This window comes from Ranitomeya imitator, chromosome 4 (genome assembly GCF_032444005.1).
Source record: "Ranitomeya imitator isolate aRanImi1 chromosome 4, aRanImi1.pri, whole genome shotgun sequence".
Classification (NCBI taxonomy): Eukaryota; Metazoa; Chordata; class Amphibia; order Anura; family Dendrobatidae; genus Ranitomeya; species Ranitomeya imitator.
Genome location: NC_091285.1, coordinates 387,758,072 through 387,778,259, shown reverse-complemented (window position 1 = coordinate 387,778,259; position 20,188 = coordinate 387,758,072).

Below are 20,188 nucleotides of genomic sequence, written 5' to 3'. Positions count from 1 at the left end.
TTGGGCACATGCCGAGGCTCGGAAGTGAAGTAGTGACGTTTTGAAATGCAGACTTTGATGGAATGCTCTGTGGGCGTCACGTTGCGTTTGCAGAGCCCCTGATGTGGCTTAACAGTAGAAACCCCCCACAAGTGACCCCATTTTGGAAACTAGACCCCGAAAGGAACTTATCTAGATGTGTGGTGAGCACTTTGAACAGCCAAGTGCTTCACAGAAGTTTATAATGCAGAGCCGTGAAAATAATAAATACGTTTTCTTTCCTCAAAAATAATTATTTATCCCAGAATTTTTTAATTTTCCCAAGGGTAACAGGAGAAATTTGACCCCAATATTTGTTGTCCAGTTTCTCCTGAGTACGGTGATACCCCATATGTGGGGGTAAACTACTGTTTGGGTACATGCCGGGGCTCGGAATTGAAGTAGTGACGTTTTGAAATGCAGACTTTGATGGAATGCTCTGCGGGCGTCACGTTGCGTTTGCAGAGCCCCTGATGTGCCTAAACAGTAGAAACCCCCCACAAATGACCCCATTTTGGAAACTAGACCCCGAAAGGAACTTATCTAGATGTGTGGTGAGCACTTTGAGCCCCCAAGTGCTTCATAGAAGTTTATAATGCAGAGCCGTGAAAATAATAAATACGTTTTCTTTCCTCAAAAATAATAATTTAGCCCAGAATTTTTTATTTTCCCAAGGGTTACAGGAGAAATTGGACCACAAAAGTTGTTGTACAGTTTCTCCTGAGTACGCTGGTACCCCATGTGTGGGGGTAAACCACTGTTTGGGCACACGTCGGGGCTCAGAAGGGAAGTAGTGACTTTTGAAATGCAGACTTTGATGGAATGGACTGCGGGCGTCACATTGCGTTTGCAGAGCCCCTGGTGTGCCTAAACAGTAGAAACCCCCCACAAGTGACCCCATTTTAGAAACTAGACCCCCCAAGGAACTTATCTAGATATGTGGTGAGCACTTTGAACCCCCAAGTGCTTCACAGACGTTTACAACGCAGAATCGTGAAAATAAAAAATCATTTTTCTTTCCTCAAAAATGATGTTTTAGCAAGCATTTCTTTATTTTCACAAGGGTAACAGGAGAAATTGGACCCCAGTAATTGTTGCGCAGTTTGTCCTGAGTATGCTGGTACCCCATATGTGGGGGTAAACCACTGTTTGGGTGCACGTCGGGGCTCGGAAGTGAGGGAGCACCATTTGACTTTTTGAAAACAAGATTGGCTGGAATCAATGGTGGCGCCATGTTGCGTTTGGAGACCCCCTGATGTGCCTAAACAATGGAAACCCCTCAATTCTAACTCCAACACACCCCTAACCCTTATCCCAACTGTAGCCGTAACCCTAATCACAACCCTAACCCCAACACACCCGTAACCCCAACACACCCCTAACCCTAACCACAACCCTAATTCCAACCCAACCCTAGCCCTAAGGCTATGTGCCCACGTTGCGGATTCGTGTGAGATTTTTCAGCACCATTTTTGAAAAATCCGCGGGTAAAAGGCACTGTGTTTTACCTGCGGATTTACCGCGGATTTCCAGTGTTTTTTGTCCGGATTTCACCTGCGGATTCCTATTGAGGAACAGGTGTAAAACGCTGCGGAATCCGCACAAAGAATTGACATGCTGCGGAAAATACAACGCAGCGTTCCCGCGCGGTATTTTCCGCACCATGGGCACAGCGGATTGGGCTTTCCATATGTTTACATGGTACTGGTACTGTAAACCTGATGGAACACTGCTGCGAATCCGCAGCGGCCAATCCGCTGCGGATCCGCAGCCAAATCCGCACCGTGTGCACATAGCCTAATTCTAAAGGTATGTGCACACGCTGCGGAAAACGCTGCGGATCCGCAGCAGTTTCCCATGAGTTTACAGTTCAATGCAAACCTATGGAAAACAAAAATCGCTGTACACATGCTGCAGAAAAACTTTCCAGAGAACCTTGGGGATGTGAGCGAGGAACAAGGGGAGCATTTTCATCAGGACATTAAAACAATGGAAGAACGGTACCAAGGCCGGTGGGACTCACATATGATTGCTGACTATTGCTGGAGCTTGATGAGAGACAACCCAGAAGCTGTACATCACAGATCAGCCAAGAAAAGAAAGTTCAAATAACTGCCATGTGTCATTCATCTGTGTGCCATATATATGTGTTTTTATAGTTTGTAGTTTAATTCTGTAAGTATATTTGATTTGCTGTACATAGACTTTGTAATCTTTGTTATTCCTTGATTAAAAATATACAAAATGTAGTACTGAAAATCATGTGTTTTTATCATAAAACATTAGTAGTAATTTTCATCAAATATTGAAAATATCTCGAAATCCTGATGTGATAGCCAAAAACGGAGTTCATATATGTAATCAGCAGCCAAAATTGACTTAAAATATGTTTTAAAACCTTTTGCCAGAAAAATTGTGTTGACCAGTGTAATCTGTGTAACTGTGAATTAGTGGATTGGTGGGATCCAAACACGTTTGAGAAACTTTGTAAACTTTTCAGCCTAATGATCTTCAACTAGGTCCTCTTCCAAGGTCCTCAGAAATCTCCTTTGTTTATGCACTTCCACAAATGTGTTCTGAAGCTCAGACTTTGATAGATCCCTGTTCTTTATATTAAACAAGCGATATATTCGCATCTTATTGTTATCCCATTGATTGAAAACATCATACTTCAATTGTTCTTTCATACTATCTGTAAATTCTAAAGTTAAAAATGCTTTTGCCTCTCACAAATATGTTACATAGTTATATTGGTGGAAAAAAGGTGGAAAGATCTAGGTCCATCAAGTTCAATCTTTCTGCACCAATTGTACATTTTGTAACTAAATTAACTATAACCCACGATGTTAAGTGTACTGTCTTAAAAGTTGTTATAGTGTCTTCCATTACTACCTCTTGCGCTAGGGCATTCAACATTCTTACTGCTTTAACTGTAAAAAACCCTTTCCTATTTAACTGCCGGAATTGCCTTTCTTCTAACCGTAATGAGTGCTCTCTGGTCTTTAGTATGGTCTTTGGAAATAATAAATCATGTGTCAGCCATGTGCCAATCATTTGTATTGATCACACATATATTTATACATATGCAGTGGGGCAAAAAAGTATTTAGTCAGTCAGCAATAGTGCAAGTTCCACCACTTAAAAAGATGAGAGGCGTCTGTAATTTACATCATAGGTAGATCTCAACTATGGGAGACAAACTGAGAAAAAAAAATCCAGAAAATCACATTGTCTGTTTTTTTAACATTTTATTTGCATATTATGGTGGAAAATAAGTATTTGGTCAGAAACAAACAATCAAGATTTCTGGCTCTCACAGACCTGTAACTTCTTCTTTAAGAGTCTCCTCTTTCCTCCACTCATTACCTGTAGTAATGGCACCTGTTTAAACTTGTTATCAGTATAAAAAGACACCTGTGCACACCCTCAAACAGTCTGACTCCAAACTCCACTATGGTGAAGACCAAAGAGCTGTCAAAGGACACCAGAAACAAAATTGTAGCCCTGCACCAGGCTGGGAAGACTGAATCTGCAATAGCCAACCAGCTTGGAGTGAAGAAATCAACAGTGGGAGCAATAATTAGAAAATGGAAGACATACAAGACCACTGATAATCTCCCTCGATCTGGGGCTCCATGCAAAATCCCACCCCGTGGGGTCAGAATGATCACAAGAACGGTGAGCAAAAATCCCAGAACCACACGGGGGGACCTAGTGAATGAACTGCAGAGAGCTGGGACCAATGTAACAAGGCCTACCATAAGTAACACACTACGCCACCATGGACTCAGATCCTGCAGTGCCAGACGTGTCCCACTGCTTAAGCCAGTACATGTCCGGGCCCGTCTGAAGTTTGCTAGAGAGCATTTGGATGATCCAGAGGAGTTTTGGGAGAATGTCCTATGGTCTGATGAAACCAAACTGGAACTGTTTGGTAGAGACACAACTTGTCGTGTTTGGAGGAAAAAGAATACTGAGTTGCATCCATCAAACACCATACCTACTGTAAAGCATGGTGGTGGAAACATCATGCTTTGGGGCTGTTTCTCTGCAAAGGGGCCAGGACGACTGATCCGGGTACATGAAAGAATGAATGGGGCCATGTATCGTGAGATTTTGAGTGCAAACCTCCTTCCATCAGCAAGGGCATTGAAGATGAAACGTGGCTGGGTCTTTCAACATGACAATGATCCAAAGCACACCGCCAGGGCAACGAAGGAGTGGCTTCGTAAGAAGCATTTCAAGGTCCTGGAGTGGCCTAGCCAGTCTCCAGATCTCAACCCTATAGAAAACCTTTGGAGGGAGTTGAAAGTCCGTGTTGCCAAGCGAAAAGCCAAAAACATCACTGCTCTAGAGGAGATCTGCATGGAGGAATGGGCCAACATACCAACAACAGTGTGTGGCAACCTTGTGAAGACTTACAGAAAACGTTTGACCTCTGCCATTGCCAACAAAGGATATATTACAAAGTATTGAGATGAAATTTTGTTTCTGACCAAATACTTATTTTCCACCATAATATGCAAATAAAATGTTAAAAAAACAGACAATGTGATTTTCTGGATTTTTTTTTCTCAGTTTGTCTCCCATAGTTGAGGTCTACCTATGATGTAAATTACAGACGCTTCTCATCTTTTTAAGTGGTGAAACTTGCACTATTGCTGACTGACTAAATACTTTTTTGCCCCACTGTAAATGAGGTCTCCTTATTCTAAGGTAAATAAGCCTAACTTTTCCAACCTCTCCTCTTATGAGATGACTTGCATCCCTTGTAATAATCTAGTTGCCCGTCTTTGAACTGATTCTATGTGCTGAATATCCTTTCTAGAATGTGGAGTCCAAAACTGGATCCCATATTCTAGATGTGGCCACACAAGAGATTTATAAAGGGGTAACAATGCGTTGGGATTGCTGTATTTTTTTTCTTTTTATACACCCTAAAATCATGTTTGCTTTTGCGGCTGCTGCTTGATATTGAGTACTGCTGCTCAGCTTACTTGTAACCAGAATACCCAAGTCCTCCTGTTCTGTAGACTCGAGTATACTCCATCCTAGGTGCATTACTTTACATTAATCTACATTAAATCTGATTTGCAAAGTGTTTGCCCATGCAAACATCTTCTCTAGATAATTTTGCAATATTGTAATGTCAAGGTCAGGTTTTAGAATCCTACATAGTTTGATGTCGTCAGCAAAGACTGAAACTTTACTCTCAATCCCATCCACAAGGTCATTAATTATGAGGTTAAAAAGAATCGGTCCTAGCACAGATCCCTGCGGTCCCCACTGCTGACTATATCTCAATTATTGGAACATTTTCCTTATTTAATCTAACCCCTTTCTGACCTCGGATGGGATAGTATGTCCGAGGTCAGAAGCCCTGCTTTGATGCGGGCTCCGGCGGTGAGCCCGCACCAAAGCCGGGACATGTCAGCTGTTTTGAACAGCTGACATGTGTCCATAATAGGCACGAGCAGAATCGCGATCTGCCCGCGCCTATTAACTAGTTAAATGCCGCTGTCAAACGCAGGCAGCGGCATTTAACTACCGCATCCAGCCGGGCGGCCGGAAATGACGTCATCGCTGACCCCCGTCACATGATCGGAGGTCGGCGATGCTTCTCCATTGTAACTATAGAGGTCCTTGAGACCTCTATGGTTACTGATCACAGGTAGCTGTGAGCGCCACCCTGTGGACGGCGCTCACAGCACACCTGCAATTCTGCTACATAGCAGCGAACAGCAGATCGCTGCTATGTAGAAGAGGCGATCGTGCTGTGCCTGCTTCTAGCCTCCCATGGAGGCCATTGAAGCATGGCAAAAGTAAAAAAAAAAAGTTAAAAAAATGTGAAAAAAATAAAAAAAAATATAAAAGTTTAAATCACCCCCCTTTCGCCCCAATCAAAATAAATCAATAAAAAAAAATCAAATCTACACATATTTGATATCGCCGCACTCAGAATCGCCCGATCTATCAATTAAAAAAAAGCATTAACCTGATCGCTAAACGGCGTAGCGAGAAAAAAAATTCAAAATGCCAGAATTACGTTTTTTTGGTCGCCGCGACATTGCATTAAAATGCAATAACGGGCGATCAAAAGAACATATCTGCACCAAAATGCTATCATTAAAAACGTCATCTTGGTTCGCAAAAAATAAGCCCTCAACCGACCCCAGATCATGAAAAATTGAGACGCTACAAGTATCGGAAAATGGCGCAAATTTTTTTTTTTAGCAAAGTTTGGAATTTATTTTCACCACTTAGGTAAAAAATAACCTAGTCATGTTAGGTGTCTATGAACTCTTACTGACCTGGAGAATCATAATGTCAGGTTAGTTTTAGCATTTAGTGAACCTAGCAAAAAAGCCAAACAAAAAACAAGTGTGGGATTGCACTTTTTTGCAATTTCACCGCACTTGGAATTTTTTTCCCGTTTTCTAGTACACGACATGCTAAAACCAATAACGTCGTTCAAAAGTACAGCTCGTCCCACAAAAAATAAGCCCTCACATGGCCAAATTGACGGAAAAATAAAAAAGTTTTGGCTCTGGGAAGGAGGGGAGTGAAAAACGAACACGGAAAAACGAAAAATCCCAAGGTCATGAAGGGGTTAAAAAATGCTGAAAACTAATATTTTCGATTCATTTGTTTTATTTATTTATTTTTATTTACTGTTTGGACTTGTGTGAAAATGTGATTTAGTTTTAAGTATAATTTATGGAGAAACTTGGAAAATTCTGAAACGTCAGAAGCATGACAGTGGCATTTATCAAGCTTTAGCATGGGGTGCCATATTTATGATAGTCATCGACAACCCATACAACATGAGCAATGGTTGTAACGGCTGCCATATAAGATCTCGCATGAAGCTGGGCTTCACAAGATACTGCAGCCGAATAGTATTTCTGTATAATGCAATATATATAAGGCAATCAAACAATCAGGTTCAAACTATTTAAAAGTGTAAAAGCATTAAAAAAATTATTTAAAAAATATAAAGACAAAAAAATAGAAGTTTGAATCACCCCATGTATAGAACATATATATGTTATATTATTAATATGTAAAAAAATAATTAGTATATTTACTAATTTTAATTGGTCTCACAAAATGGCGACACAAACCAAATATTTTTTACAAAGTTTAGAATGTTTTTAACTAGCAAAATATAAAGAAATCCTTATAAGTGGGGTATTATCATTATTGGTAACATGACCTGGAAGCCAAATTCTTCAGATCACTACCCACAATAGGCCCTGTAAAAATAAAACTCAGAAAACAATGGCGGGCTTGTAGTTTTTTTCACCCATTCACTGCATTTGGAGCTTTCTTAAAGGGAACCTGTCACCTGAATTTGGCGGGACTGGTTTTGGGTCATATGGGCGGAGTTTTTTCGTGTTTGATTCACCCTTTCCTTACCCGCTGGCTGCATGCTGGCCGCAATATTGGGTTGAAGTTCATACTGTGTCCTCCGTAGTACACGCCTGCGCAAGGCAATCTTGCCTTGCGTAGGTGTGTACTACGGAGGACAGAGAATGAACTTCAATCCAATATTTCGGCCAGCATGCAGCCAGCGGGTAAGGAAAGGGTGAATCAAACACCCAAAAACTCCGCCCATATGACCCAAAACCCGTCCGGCCAAATTCAGGTGACAGGTTCCCTTTAACTCTTTTTTTCAGTACATTATACATTAAAATGGTGTCATTCAAAAGTACAATGAATCCTACAAATAAATAATCCCTCCAGCAGCTATGCTGATAAATTCACGAAAAAAGTTATGGCTCTTGGAAGAAAAAAAAAAATGAAAGCACAAAACAAAATACTGCCTGGTTCTTAAGAGGGAGGAGGAGGAGCAGTTGTCTTATGCCATGTAGTCCTCCTGCTCTGTGCAACTCCACCCCCACCACTGATTAGCAAAGTACCCAAAAAGCTGCCAACAGTGGTGTGAGCAAGGCTATACAGAGCTCAGTATTCAGAGAACTAATAGATGTGTAGCAGAAAATGCAGTAATTTTATCAAAACTGCACTAAGCTCCCCAGTACGTGACACATCAATGGAAACAGGGTCTCTGCCTTTACATCATGCTGCTCTCAGATTATATAGCAAAAACTTGGCAAAATATTCCCTCCCTTTACGTAACTATGAGCTGAGGATTTTCCAAAAGTTTTCCATACAGATGTAGTAGCTAATAAATTAACATTTTCCCTCCAATGTGAATGATATAGCTTTCTATATTTGCGTAGTTTACCTTTCATGCAAATAGCCAAGGGACGGCTTCTACATCTATTCGGAAACAACTATATACCATGTGTTCTTCTACCTTTTTACTCTTGGCTCGACATCTCCTGAAATGTTTGGCACTCGGTGGCAAGCTTTCAAAAACAAAAAAAATGATATGTCAGGATATGTATATACTTTATGTGTCTATATACTCGTTACTTGAGATTTCCGGAGCACGCTCAGGTGATCTCCGAGTATTTGGATGTGCTCGGAGATTTAGTTTCTGTCTCCGTAGCTACATGATTTACAGCTGCTAGACAGCCTGGATACATGTGGGGATTTCCTAACAAACAGGCAATCCCCACATGTACTCAGGCTAGCAAGCAGCTGCAAATCATGCAGCTACAGAGACAGAAACTAAATCTCCAAGCACATCCAAATACTCGGAGATCACCCGAGCGTGCTCGGGAAATCTCAAGTAAGGCGTATGCTCGCTTATTACTACTGCCAAAGAGTCTTTTATAATGCTCTGGAGGAATTTTGGCCCACTCATCTTTACAGAATTGTTGCAATTCAGCCACATTGGATGGTTTCCAAGCATGAACCACCATTTTATGGTCATGGTCATGCCACAACAATTCAATTAGATTAAGGTCAGAACTTTAAACTGGGGGTCAGTGATAGTAAGGCATTGCTGGACCTAATGAGGTTAAGTAATGCTGATTTCATTTTTTTGAAGGTAAGCACTTATTTAAAATTGAAAATTTCTTTTAGCATAATTTGCGGAAAGGTATGAGTAGAGATATCTTTAAATAATTTGGTAACTTTATTCCATGAATTGAGATTATTATAGTGATACTTTAAATTTATATTATGGTCTATTATTTGTAATCAAAACAGTGTCTTTAAAAATAATATAAATATATTTCCTCGAAAAATTACAAGGGATCTAAAAGCGACAGTACATTTGCTTTATAGTGTACCATATATAACGCTCTAAAATCTAAGGGATCTAAGGGATTGAAAACCAATCAGAGCCCAGTCCTCTCTGTGCCTGCAAGAGAAATAGAGCATACATTGTATTAAGCCCTATTGTGGTAATTACAGTAGGAAGTAATCGTAAATCTGTTTACAGGAATGGGTTAAATCACTTTAATTATTTAATGAGTTCTTAAGAAAACTAATTTTAAATTAAAGAAATCATACAATACATGTAATAAAGAAAATTTACTTAATTCCTTTTAATGCATTTGAAATACAATGCCATGGAAAAAAAAGAAAACTGCATTTATTAGCTAACCAAAGTTTAAGCAAAATATCAATAGTACAATAATTTAAAATTGCTTTAAATCACTGGTTGAAAAATGGTCCACTAAAAAAAATCATTATTCTTTGAAAAAATCAGGCTGATAGAGTTAACACTGCTAAATATCGTACTTCACATTTGTTAACATTTTCTACTGTTGTAAGAAAAGTGTATTTGGATTGATTATTTTCTTCCAAAATCAGATAATGTACCACAGCTCTAGCTTGATTAAAATTTTGTTTAAAACTTGTAGCAAAGTTATGTGCATTACATTACTTACAATATACTGTATTATAGTTAATTCGCAAAAATCTCTAAGAAACTGTTTTGTTTTGTTTTTAAATATGTGGACAAAACAATTGTTAGATATTTTTCCAAGCACGAAACGCTGTAGCTATATTCTGGTTAGTTCCCGTGGGTGAATTCACATGTGGCATACATATTGTAAAAAAAATTGAGATGATTCCATACATCCAATTGAAGCGTTTAGCTTTTTTGGGGAGGTCTGAAATAAGGTATCTGGTCTAGGATCTGAATATATTAACCCCTTCATGACCTTGGGATTTTCCGTTTTTCTGTGTTCGTTTTTTGTTCCCCTTTTTCCCAGAGCTATAACTTTTTTATTTTTCCGTCAGTATGGCCATGTGAGGACTTCTTTTTTTGCGAAACAAGTTGTACTTTTGAACAACATCATTGGTTTTAGCTTGTTGTGTACTAGAAAGCGGGAAAAAAATCCAAGTGTGGTAAAATTGCAAAAAAAGTGCAATCCCACACTTGTTTTTTGATTGGCTTTTTTATTAGGTTTACTAAATTCTAAAACGGACCTGCCATTTTGATTCTACAGGTCAGTACGAGTTCATAGACACCAAACATGGCTAGGTTCCATTTATCTAAGTGGTGAAAAAAATTCCAAACTTTGCTAAAAAAACAAAATTGCGCCATTTTCCAATACCCATAGCGTCTCCATTTTTCAAGATCTGGGGTCGGGTGAGGGCTTATTTTTTGCGTGCTGAGCTGGCGTTTTTAATTATAGCATTTTGGTGCAGATATGTTCTTTTGATCGCCCGTTATAGCATTTTAATGCAATTTCGCGGCGACCAAAAAACTTAATTCTGGTGTTTCAAATTTTTTCTCGCTACGCCGTTTAGCGAACAGGTTAATCCTTTTTTTTATTGATAGATCGGGCGATTATGAACGCAGCGTTACCAAATATGTGTAGGTTTGATTTTTTTATTGATTTATTTTGAATGGGGCGAAAGGGGGGTGATTTAAACATTTATTTTTTTTATTTTTTGCACATTTTTTTTACTTTTTTTTTTACTTTTGCCATGCTTCAATAGCCTCTATAGGAGGCTAGAAGCAGGCACAACGTGATCAGCTCTGCTACATAGCAGCGATCATCAGATCGCTGCTATGCAGCAGAAATGCAGGTGTGCTATGAGCGCCGAGCCACCGGTGATCAGTAACCATAGAGGTTAAATGCCGCTGTCAGCGTTTGACAGCGGCATTTAATTAGTTAATAGCGGCGGGTGAATCGCGATTTCACCCGCCGCTATTGTGGGCACATGTCAGCTGTTCAAAACAGCTGACATGTCCCAGCTTTGATGCGGGCTCACCGCCGGAGCCCTGCATCAAAGCACGGTATCTGACCTCGGACGTACTATCCCGTCCGAGGTCAGAAAGAGGTTAAGGTGTCTAGTCTGGGGTATGCATTAATTTAGGAGTCTGGGCTTAAAGGTAAATTGTCAGCAGGTATTTGCTAAATAATTTAAGAGCCCCGTGATGTGATAAAGGAGACCCTGATTCCAGTAATGTATCACTTAGTTTACTGGGTGTAGAAGTAGTGACAGAATCATAGTTTGCTCTGCTGCAGTGCTCGTAATACTGATGTCACGGGGATATTGTGATAGAGAAGGGACGAAGACCACAGCTGAAGGTTTTCCTTGCTCTATCATTGTAATGGTTAATCAATTCAGTTGATCTCCTGGAGCTCTCCATCCTGAATTGTCTCAGCTGTTCTGTTTTTTCCACTCCCCTCTGCTATGTATTCTTGCCACTGGTACTTGGGAGTTGATAGTGATAGTTTTTCCACTTCCTAGTTCAGAGTTGAAGGAGAAGTTCAGGTTTTGGAGTAGGTGGTTGGAGAGTTTTTCAGGAGATTTTTTCATGAAGTTGGTTTGCATGTCAATTCTTATCCTCTACCATTTGGTTTGTGCCTCCTATTCATCCCATTTCCCACTCTCTTATTTTGTGTTTGTATTTGTATGATTGTTGTTTTCTTTTTTTATTAAAAAATGTTTTATGCTGTTTTCTAAATATAATTAAACATTCTTATGTCATGAAATCAGATGTTAGCTGATGATGAGAATATAGTATGGGGACAGAGTTGCAGCTTTATATACGCAAGAGAAGCAATAATATTATCAATACAAATAAGGATATCATTTAGTCTTAGCTCATTGTATTACTTTGCATCCTTAGAAATTTTTACAAAACAAAGGATATGCCGGTATATTTGTTTCTAAACAACCATATTTTTTTAACTATAAGATGCACTTTTTCTCAAAAATTTTTTGGAGAAAATGGAGGTCCGTCTTATTGTCCGTATATACTTACCAAGATGGTGGCGGCAGCAGGAGTCAGGCTGGGCTGGGAAGAGGGGGAGTTCAGTGGTCTGACGCAGAAGGGCGATAATTTGACTCCCAGATTACAGGCTGGTGCACCGGGTTCGGCAGTGCTCAATGGTGCGGGGGCTCCGCTGACTTTTTGTGAAAGTCCAAAGCCCCTAACTACCATTGCTGCATTGGAAAATGGCCACTCGAGGCAGTGGATGTGCAGATTAAAATCTTGGGAGATCTTGAGATTTCATTGCCGAGATCTCAATCTGTGCATGCGCCACCTCCAACCGCTATTTTCCTGGAGTACGCCTCATTGCAGCAATGGATGTGCGGGGGCTCCAGGCTTTCACAAAATGTTGGCAGAGCCCCACATCAATGACCACCGCCAAACCTGCCACATCAGCCTGGGATGGCAGTCAGATCATCGCCAAACCACCAATCACCTCTTATGACCCTTCTCCTCCAGCCCTGCCCCCCTGCCCTGGTAACCTTAATTTGGACTGTAAGACAGACCCCCATTTGATGAATTTATTTTTTTCCCTATTTTCCCTATTTTCCTTCTGGTACGGTGCAACTTATAGCCCGAAAAATATGGTAATACTTATAGATTTTAATTGTCATGCATGTATAGACCCTATTGCAAAATATTTTCTTCAGATATCCGAGATTGATGTTTTAGCATCAGATTTAAAATACTAAAAATACTAGGGGATGACCTAAAATCTAAGAGCACAGATGTTGTGGTCCGTAGGGATGAGCTAACTTGCTCGGTGACACTCAGATATCACTTGAGTTTCTGGGTGCTTGGATGTGCTTGTTACTTAGTGAGTATTACCCGGTGCTAGATTTCAAACTAGAGTCCCTGCCCTGCCTGTTTGGCGCCTGTTACACACATTAAGTTATTAAAGAAAATACACTCCGCCGCTCCTCTGACCTTTACACACCACCTGCTCATCATACGGAACCACTGATCTAGACAAAGTCAAAACAAACACATTGGTGGAAACACGATCATTTACCGATCTGTGACAACATTTTTCTGACTTTGAGGAAAAATGCCTGGGGAATAGAACGTGAATCTGAATATGCTATGTAGATGCCGAATTTCAAATTGGTGAACATTTTCCAAACAAGTTCGCTCATCTCTATCGGTGAGGCTCCAGAACATTGGGAATTGCAGATAGAACTAACAAACTGCAATGGAGTATAAGTCCACATGTACACGTTGAGCATTTGGTGAGTTTTTTACATCATTATTTGTAAAACCAGTAGTGGATAAAAAATGCAGAAGAGGCGCATGTGTTGTGAATATACTTTTCCGCTTACTGTTGCACTTCTGGTTTTGGCTTACAAATACTGAGGTAAAAATTTCACTAAATACTCAAAGTGTGCATGTGGCCAAACAAGGGCTGGGTGCGGCTGGTATATTTCTCTATTCAGACAAAGGTACAAACAAGTCCTGTGAGATCCACACCAGGTTCACTTAAATGAATGTGAGCTTGCACACATTGGCTGTCACCAGGCGGAAGCGCTAATCTGTGATCACACCCCCCTGCTGTGCTAAATACACATTCAGACAGCACACTTGCCAGAGGGCAGGCCAGCACCTCCAAGGCGTAAAGGACAAGCTCAGTCCATTTGTCCAATTAGGAAATACAGAAGTTAAATGGGTTAGATCCATGACTCAGTGTTAGGGCTAGTGGAATGCACTGACTATAGATAGGTAGCTACAAGGTGCGTTCGCAGCCCGGGGTCCACCGCGCAGAGATATCTGCTGCTAAGTAACGGCGGATAAACTCTGAGCTCACATGTGGGTTAAGCTTCACCCCGTGTGAACTGGAAGCAATCTCTGTTACCTCAAAGAGGCGCGCTGTACACAAAACTATTACCCTAACTAGGGATGTGCTTGCTCTGGAACTCTTCTGTGTTAACCGCACACATGAAGGAACCAGATAATAAGCCAAGGCTAATTGCCCCCACTGATGCTAGCTGCCTGCCTGAGTGTACAGTCCCAAAGCTACAGCCTCACACCACATATGAATAGAGTGGTATAGTATCCACTGGCATAAGCCAAACACATTTGATGGTAAGCGCATGGCCGTGCGGCCATGCAAACCTTTTTTAGTTGCAGCTCTTCAGGACCTTCCTGATGGACCAATGGGAGCTGCTACAAGAACTGAGAGTGTGACTCCCGACCTCCAATGAGAGGTCCTCCCATGGAAATGCTCAGTGCATGAAAAGCAGGATTTAGTCCCATAGTCCCAGAAAAGCCTGCTCGCCGCTGACCAGTGCTGGCTACAAAGGCAGAGTCTGAAAAGGCAGCAGTAACCATTCGCACAGTATCAGGCTGAGCCAGAGGCTGGGACCAATGTCTCCGCTGAACAGGTTCCACTGCAGTTGGAGGAGAATGGGAGACTGCAGCAGACATAGTTCGAGATTCCCCCTGTGCAGCAGCGGGAACTCGACACCTAACATTACCCCCCCTCCTAGGGCCCACTTCTCCTTGAGCCTCGCTACGCTCAAAGGCTGCAATGAGCAGAGGAGCCCGAATTTGCTCCACAGGTTCCCAGATTCTGTTCTCTGGGCCGTGACCCTTCCAGTCCACCATATAGTATTTCTTGTCACGTACCACCTTGCACCCCAAGATAGAGTTCACCTCGTACTCATCCGTGGATGAACTCAATGTCCCGGCAGATGACTCGGAAAACCGGGACATATAGAAGGGGCTTTAAGAGGGAAACATGAAAGGTGTTGGTGATACCAAGAGGCGGAGGAATAGCCAAATGGCACACCACAGGGTTAACCTGTTCCAGAACCTTGAAAGGACCAATGTAACAAGGTGCAAGCTTAGTGGACTCAACTTGCAGCCTGATCTTATGGGCAGAGAGCCACACTAAGTCACCAGGAGCGATGGTTGGAGCTGGGTGCCGGTGTGCATCGGCAGAAACCCTCATTCTCTCCTTGGAGGCCCAAATGGCATCCTGTGTGCGGTCCCAAATGTCACGTGCCTCCAATGTCCTGTCTGCCACCCTGGAATCAGTGGATGACACGGGCATGGGCACAGGGACATGCGGATGCCGGCCATAATTAAGGAGAAATGAAGTCTGCCCAGTGGAGTCGGCTACGGCGTTGTTCAAAGCAAATTCCGCCCAAGGTAGCAAAGATGCGCAGTCATCCTGCCTAGCGGAGACAAAATGTTGCAGGTATGTCACCAGAGTATGATTGGCCCTCTCTACCAACACATTTGTCTCGGGATGGTATGCAGAAGAGGGATTCAGCTCAACGCAGAGTAAACGACAGAGCTCTCTCCAAAACCGAGACGCGAACTGGGGACCCCAGTCACTGACAATTTTGTCAGGCATGCCATGTAGATGGAAAATATGTTTTATGAACAACGCCGCCAAGGCCCATGCAGAAGGTAACCGTGGAAGCGGCACCAAGTGCACCATTTTAGAAAAATGATCGGTGACTACCCAGATAATGGTGCAGCTACGAGACTTAGGTAAGCCCACCATGAAGTTCATCCCAACCATCTCCCAGGGCCTGTCTGCCACAAGCAGGGGGTAAAGTAGCCCAGCAGGCCATTGCCGAGGAAATTGATTCTTGGCGCGGGAGACACACGCCCGAATATAATCCCCGACATCACGAGCCGTATGCGGCCACCAGTATGTCCTCGCCAGAAGCTCAAATGTCCTCTTGGTCCCAAAATGTCCACCCACCCTGGATGAATAAGCCCAAGAGAGAACCTCCGGTCGCACATTTGATGGTACAAAAGTCTTGTCTGGGGGCACAGACTCTAGCAAAACCAGAGGCACGGTTCTCAGGCTCTCAGAAGGGACAATAAGCAGAGGCTCCTCCTCCTCTGATGACACTACGGAGCGGAAGAGAGGGTCGGCACAAAATGTTCCTCTCCCTGGAGATAAAATGGAGGGTGAAATGGAACCAGAAGAAGAACAGGGACCATCTGGCCTGGCGAGAATTTAGCCGCTGGGCTGTCTGTAAGTACACCAAATTTTTGTGGTCTGTAAAAACTTGGAAGGGAAAGCGAGCCCCCTCCAGGAGTTGTCTCCACTCTGAGAAAGCCAACTTCATGGCTAGCAACTCCCTGTCCCTGATGGAATAATTCCTCTCCGCTGGTGAGGTCTTAGAAAAGAAGAAGCAAGGATCCTTCCGACCTTGAGCATCCTTTTGGAAGAGGACTGCTCCAGCACCAATGGATGAGGCATCCACCTCCATTATAAAATAGCTTATCTACATCGGGGCGATGTAGGATGGGAGCGCTAGCGAAGTGTGACTTAATAGCGAGAAAGGTCTTGGAGACCTCCTCCGACCACAATTTGGGATTTGCTCCCTTCTTGGTCAGGGCAACCAAGGGAGATGCCAAAGTTGAGAAGTGAGGAATGAACTGGCGATAGTGATTAATGAACCCCATAAAGCACTGCACCGCTTTAAGAGAATGTGGTTTGTGCCAGTCCATCACAGCCTGTAGCCTGGCAGGATCCATAGCCAATCCCTGGGCAGAGATGATATAGCCTAGGAAAGGCAAGGACTCCTGCTCAAACACACACTTCTCCAACTTGGCGTAGAGGGAGTTTGCCCGTAAGAGGTCGAAAACTTTGCAAACATCTCTCCGGTGGGAGTCAGTATCTGGCAAGTAGATGAGAATATCATCCAGATAGACTACCACCGAAGTGGAGAGACTATCCCGGAAAATGTCGATCACAAAGTCTTGGAAAACGGCTGGGGCATTACAGAGCTCGAAGGGTATCACCAGATATTCATAGTGCCCATCCCTGGTGTTAAAAGCCGTCTTACATTCGTCGCCCTCACGGATACGAATCAGGTTGTAAGCACCCCGCAGATCTAATTTAGTAAATACCCTACAAATGCAGAGCCTGGAAAGGCAGCAGTAACCATTCGCACAGTATCAGGCTGAGCCAGACGCTGGGACCGATGTCTCCGCTGAGCAGGTTCCACTGCTGCTGGAGGAGAATGGGAGACTGCAGCAGACATGGTTCGTGATTCCCCCTGTGCAGCGGCAGGAATTCGACACCTAACACTCAGTAAATGCAAACATGTGGACACATACTTTTCCATCATGTTCTTGAAACCCTGGCTCCTGCTAATATGGACCATATGAGATGGTGGTGCTGGATTTTGTGGCGAGCTGAGGAAGGTTTTCCACATTTCTGACAGGCTTACTCTTCCTTCCAAGGTGGTGCCAATGCCCCAGCTGCATTGGTGACTTTGTCCTCTTCTACCTTCTGCTTCCACTGAGCCTCCGTTGTTAGGTGGGGATGCCATCAGTAGTGCATCTCCCAGCGTGCCCTTTTATTCCAGCATTTTCTGATCATGCTCCAGAATTAATCAGGGTACATTGTCCTTGTAGCCGGGTCCAGTACCGTGGCCACCCAGTTATCAGCACTGGTAACAATCCCAGCAACTCGGTGGTCGTTGTGCAGGCACAGCAGCATGTATTGGTTCATGTGTGCCAAGCTGCCTAGAGGCAACGACTAATTCTTGTTAGTGGGAAGTATATGGTCTGGATTTTCTGTGTCCCCCCAGCCATGCTCCAGTGATACCTGTGAGTTGCTTTGAGTGAAGCCCTGAGGTGAACAGGGTTGCTCCTCCTTCTCATCCTTATACTACAAAACTATTCCTTGGCTGGATAGTTGTGTACCTGGCAGCTGTTGTTACAGGAACCCACTCTCTGAGCCACACATGGATAATTGGCCTGAAAATGGTGTGAACAGTCCCTGTTCCTCCTTCTCTTCCTCATGTGCCACCATCTCATCCTTCGTAGCCTGAAGCGTTTCTTCAAGGAGGCATAGAAAAGGGATAGTAGCACTGATGATATTGTCATCAGCACTGGCCATGTTAGTGGAGTACTCGAAGCAGCGCAATATGACATACACATCCTGCATGGAGGCTCATTCATTGGTTGTGAAGTATTATTATTCCACAAAGCGACTCACCCGTGCGTGTTACAATTGAAACTCCACTATCGCCTGCTGCTTCTAGCACAGTCTCTCCAGCATATGCAAGGCAGAGTTCCACTTTGTGGATACGTCGCATATAAGGAGTTGAGAGGGAAGGCAGAATTGGCTCTGCAGCGCAGACAGGTGAGCAGCAGCAGAGTGAGAATGTCGAAAGCTCACAGATGATTCGCACTTATTGCAGCAACTCTGTCATCTCAGGATAATTTTTAAGGAATGAGAACACACCTACAGAAATAACATGGATCCCACACACTCGGTTTGCAGTTGTAAAAAGATGTTTAACTATACCCATGTATATACAAGGACAGTAACGTATACTCCGGATAATCATTGATCAAAAGAGAAAAAGGAGTTCTATACGAGATATTTTAAAATCAATATTTTATTACAAAAAAGTTTTTTTAAAAATCAATATTGTACAAAACGTATATATGTAGAAAAGGGGAGACCCTAGTACAAGAACATCCAAATCACAGGCACATGAATGTGTATGTCACCATGGTATAGATGTATAAATAAACATCCATGTTAGCACACAATGGTATGATATAATACCAGTTTCCATATGGACAAGTGTCCTCCATGCAAAAATAAGCAAAGAAACCAATTGTAGTGCATATCAAATGAAAAGTTTCTTACCCATAGTGAGGTGGCCAGTGCCTGTGACTCTGGATACCCCCTGACGCGCGTTTCGCGTTGCTTTATCGAAGATAAACTTGTCCATATGGAAACTGGTATTATATCATACCATTGTGTGCTAACATGGATGTTTATTTATACATCTATACCATGGTGACATACACTGTTATGAACTGGTGATTCAGAACCACAATGGACCTAGTGGTTAAGAGCACACAAAGTGACCTGATAGTTACTAATAACATAGGACGAGCTCTGAGACGTGGGAACTCTGCTGACCGCAATCCCTAATCCTATCATACCACACTAGAGGTAGCCGTGGAGCGCTCCTGACCAGACCTAGGCGCCTCGGGCACAGCCTGAGAAACTAGCTAGCCCTGAAGATAGAAAAATAAGCCTACCTTGCCTCAGAGAAATTCCCCAAAGGAAAAGGCAGCCCCCCACATATAATGACTGTGAGTAAAGATGAAAATACAAACACAGAGATGAAATAGATTTTAGCAAAGTGAGGCCCGACTTACTGAATAGACCGAGGATAGGAAAGATAGCTTTGCGGTCAGCACAAAAACCTACAAACAACCACGCAGAGGGCGCAAAAAGACCCTCCGCACCGATACGGTACGGAGGTGCTCCCTCTGCGTCTCAGAGCTTCCAGCAAGCAAGAAAAACCAATATAGCAAGCTGGACAGAAAATATAGCAACAAAAGTAACACAAGCAAAACTTAACTTATGCAGGGCAGACAGGCCACAAGAACGATCCAGGAGAGAGCAAGACCAATACTGGAACATTGACTGGAGGCCAGGAACAAAGAACTAGGTGGAGTTAAATAGAGCAGCACCTAACGACTTAACCTCGTCACCTGAGGAAGGAAACTCAGAAGCCGCAGCCCCACTCACATCTACCAGAGGAAGCTCATAGACAGAACCAGCCGAAGTACCACTCATGACCACAGGAGGGAGCTTGACCACAGAATTCACAACAATACACATTTATGTGCCTGTGATTTGGATGTTCTTGTACTAGGGTCTCCCCTTTTCTACATATATACGTTTTGTACAATATTGATTTTTAAAAAAAACTTTTTTGTAATAAAATATTGATTTTAAAATATCTCGTATAGAACTCCTTTTTCTCTTTTGATTAATAATTTTTAAGGAAGCTCTGCACCACCAAATTCAACATATGTGCCAGGCAAAGCATGTGCATCAAACTGGCTAGGCCCAGAGCTGCTACAAGATTTTGCCAGTTATCGCACACCATGAGGCCGAGCTTGAGGTTCCGCGGCACCAAGCACTCATCAGTCTGTTATTTGATCCCTGTCAACAGCTTCTGCGCAGTGTAGGTTTTTCACCCAAACAGATGAGTTTCACAACAGGCTGCTGTCATT